This window comes from Brienomyrus brachyistius, chromosome 4 (assembly GCF_023856365.1).
Source record: "Brienomyrus brachyistius isolate T26 chromosome 4, BBRACH_0.4, whole genome shotgun sequence".
NCBI lineage: Eukaryota > Metazoa > Chordata > Actinopteri > Osteoglossiformes > Mormyridae > Brienomyrus > Brienomyrus brachyistius.
In genome coordinates this window covers 20515542-20519678 of record NC_064536.1, presented here as the reverse complement: position 1 = coordinate 20519678, position 4137 = coordinate 20515542, and the positions used below count along the sequence as shown (strand labels likewise).

The window sequence follows — 4137 nt, the reverse complement described above, 5'->3', positions numbered from 1 at the left end:
TTTATCACCAGCACTGATAGGATTCAGTTTAGTTTTCCCTCAGTTATCTATGTGTGAGAGTGGGAGGAACTTCCTTCTTCTCTGGCTGTAGCAGGTGTGGTTTTGGACTGAGGCCAGACTGAGAAGAGCAGACTGGACAAACACTAGATTTGGAGTTTATGAATAAAATAGTACATTATACAAACTATACACATTTTTTAGCTTTTATGAGTATAACTGATGCTGACATTTTTCTGCAAACCAGTTATAATCCTAATATTTGATTTTGTGGGTAGAAATTAGGTAGAAAGGTAGAAGACAGCGGCTCTAGTGAGAATGAATTTCTGTGTCTGTTTAGAAGTTTTCATTTTGATTCACCACAAAAAAAAGCTGATGGGATTTGAAGCTGTCGTTGTGTTATTAGCTGTGACTTGCAGGTATGTGCATCAGTGTTAAATTTGGCAATAATTTTTTATTTAGTTTTAGTCTTAGTCACTTACTGAAAATTGTAGTTGTATTAAAGTCACATTTTACACTTTTATTTTTATTTTGTTTTCTTTAAGATTTTGTCAGTGGTTTAATTTTACTCGGATTTTAGTCATAATTTTCCCAGACAGGTTAATGATACAACAAACGACAACAAATTTATTTTTATATAGCGCATTATCACAACATTACATTGTCTCAAAGCGCTTTACAGCATCCCCACCCAAAGCCCCCAGTGAGTAAGCCAGAGGTGACAGTAGCAAAGGAAAAACTCCCTAGAAGGAAGAAACCTTAGGAGGAACCAGACTCAGAGGAGGAGCCCATCCTCCAGGGGCCCACAGGGAGAAATGGATTTTGCTGAAGGAAATTTCTCTTGGCAGTATAAATTTTCTTGCGAAGTAAGCATACCTTATACATAAGCATACCTTGTACGTAAGCATACCTTGTACGTAAGCATACCTTGTACGTAAACATACCTTATACGTAAGCATACTTTGGACGTAAGCATACCTTGTATGTAAGCATACCTTATACATTAGCATACTTTGTACGTAAGCATACCTTGAACATAAGCATATACATGAGCATACCCTATGATGATTAGTCATCTAGGTTGGGAATGTTACTGACTTACCATCACACGGCATCCCCTAAATCTAGCAACTATTTAGAAACAGAGTTGAGTGAGCATAGAAAGAATATTGCAAATATTATTAGACCAAGACTTAGATTTAAAAGTTCCACTGGCGGCTCCTGTATGGATAACTTAATATCAGTCCAATTAATTCGGTAGCCTGGCAGCTGTTTTTAACTGCAAGTAACATCTGAAGCAATGGTAATTCATGGTGTCCGACCCGCCGGTCTATATTCTTATAGTATATTGACCCCCGGGATCATGCACTTAGTTTCTGACAGAATTAGGGGAACTTCTATCCAACTTAGTTATTAACTTAGAGAACATTATACTACTTGGAGACGTCAATATACATGTGGACAGAGAGACTGATGCCTTCAGCAACAGTTTCCTGTCCCTCCTGGACTCTGTTGAATGTTACCAACACGTAACAGGACCAACGCATGTTCACAGTCATACATTAGACTTGATTATTACTCACGGAGTTTCTGCTCATCCTGTACCTGTCTGTTCATTGAATAAGTCCTTCTCTGACTATTTTCTATTCACCTTCATGATGGAGCCACCCTCTTTGACTATGGCAGAGAAGATTATTAGAACACGTCGCCTAAATGACAGAAATTCCCTACGATTTATTAATGCAGTAATAATGTGAACTACATGTCTAGCACAAATGTCAATGAAGTCACTATGACTGACAATACAGTGTTTAGTTATATTTTAGATGAAACAGCTCCTTTGAAAAAACCACTAGACACTCAAGGTGTGACGCCCGCTCCGTCCGCTCCTCGTGTGTGCCACGCCCCCTAATTACCCACGTGTGATTTCCTGATCGTGCCCAGTCGTGTCTTGTTTCCTGCTGCCTTGTTTCGTGTATTTAAGTCCTGGTCTCCCCAGTTTGCTTTGTCTGTCATTGATGTTAGTTGGCGTCTTCTGTTCCCTGCCCCGGATCCCCTGAATAAACCCCTGTTTGCCCTGATTACGCCTTGTCTCCCGCTACCTACCCGCCGATCCGCACGATCGAGGCTTCGCTCGACCGTGACCCGTGACACAAGGTTTAATGATCACAGAAGCTGTTACAAACAGGAGTGTTGCAGATTGGAGCACAAACGTAAATGCATGGGATTAGAAGCCTTCAAGGTGGCTGGTATGACAGCCTGCAACAATACAAGCAAGCCCTTTATAGGGCGAATTGCAAAGGTGTTGAAAAATAAGGGCCATCACTGGAAATATTGGCTCTTGGCTCTTAATGTAATTGTCAATAAAAGCCTTTGACACTTGTGAAATACTTGTAATTATACTTCAATATACCATAGAAACATCTCACAGAAATATCTACAACCACTGAAGCAGCAAACTTTGTGGAAACCAATACTTGAGTCATTCTCACGACTGAATGTCTACCTGTTTATGTTCATATGATCATATTATCAACATGATAGACCAACGTGACGAGCAAAATAATATTAAACACCAGTAGTTCCACTGCAAACAGATTCAAAGGCTACTGACATAAACAGCTCATGTAAATGTGAAAGGCCAGGAGGCAGCGGGAGAAAGAGAAGCTCCTCTAGCAGTAGAAACACAAACACAATTCCTTGTGTCTCATCTGAATTCTCTGCTGAAATTCCCTCTGAGTTTCTCCCATTTGTTTCTAAAGATTAGAAAAGAAGCAAGATCCATAAACACATGGTTTGGTGAGTCTGGTGTGCAAGAACTTGACTGGTCCACACAGAGCCATAGCCTCAGCCCCATCAAACACCTTTGGGATGAAATGGAATTGAGTTTGTGAGGCAGGAATTCACGTCCAACATCAGTGCCTGACCTCACAAATGCTCTTCTGAAGGAATGGCCAAAACTCCCCACAGACACTCTCCAGAATCTTGTGAAAAGCCTTCCCAGAAGAATGGCAGTTGTTACAGTTGCAAAGGGTGGATGAACTCTTGAATGAATTTCCTCTAGGTATAATGGCCAGGTGTCCCATTACTTTTATCCATATACCATATGTCTGTGTGAATGTGAGCATGTCTGCTTGATGGCACAGAGATCATGTCTGCTTAGGTAAAGGATGGGGAAACAGATAAATCCTGTAAGGTAACATTCTTGAAGTGAGCATGAATTCCAAAACAGTTCTTGAAAATGAAAATTCATATCATGCATGGCTCTGAATAAAATACCACTTGAAATAGTTCCTAAAAGTATTCAGTTCAATGTATTTTTATATAGTGCCTTTCACAACAGTCGCCCCAAGGCGCTTTACAGTACATGAGTATGTTATTATACAGTGCAACATCATAATGAGAGAGCAGTGCGAGAACAGAGAGATGGAAAGACAAAGAAATAAATAAAGACAGATGACAGTGGAGGAGAGGAACCAAAAACTCCCAAGTAGGGAGAAAAAAAACCTCTGGGGGTCCAAGACCAACTGGCTGCCCAACCCCCCTGAGCATGCTAACATTATACGAACAAGAGTGGGCTTTCTTGCTAAAAGCAAGACGTAGACTATAATCAAGTCATGCCAAAGTCCATCAAATCAGTCATTTCTCCGCACTAGACTAAGTGAAGTCTGCACCTACAATGCTACATTTCATCAGTTACATCCAATATCATGGGACTGATCCAGGACTTCAGCTCAGATGTTGCCCATCCCAGGCACCATCCGGACATATGGGAAAGAAGATGGAGAGCATGGGTGGTCAGAACATGCGTCGACATATTAGTGGACAAGCATAGTAAATACAAATGGCATGTACAGCAGCATCAGCAGCTATAGTTATGGTGCGTTAAATGTTAAGTTGTGGGTAAGGTAAACTGAAGATTTAAAGACTCAGACTGATTTTGCATCCTGAACACAGCCTGGAAAACCATTCCATAATATAGCAGCCCTGTAGCAGAATGCTTTACCACCAACTGTCTATTTATTTGTGAAACAACAAGGAATCCATTTCTTTTATCTGTGATTGCGGGGAGGTGTGGGGTCTCAATGTAACCTCTGGCTCTGGGCTTGTTTCCTGTCCCACCTACTCTGTGTGTGAACT

At 40.9% G+C, this 4137-nt stretch overlaps 1 protein-coding gene across 1 annotated transcript in view; it reads left to right on the top strand.

Moving 5' to 3' along the window:
* LOC125739605 (NACHT, LRR and PYD domains-containing protein 12-like) overlaps positions 1–4137 on the top strand; it is a 728681-nt gene that overhangs the window by 175495 nt on the left and 549049 nt on the right. The gene's annotated exons all lie outside the window — the stretch shown is intronic.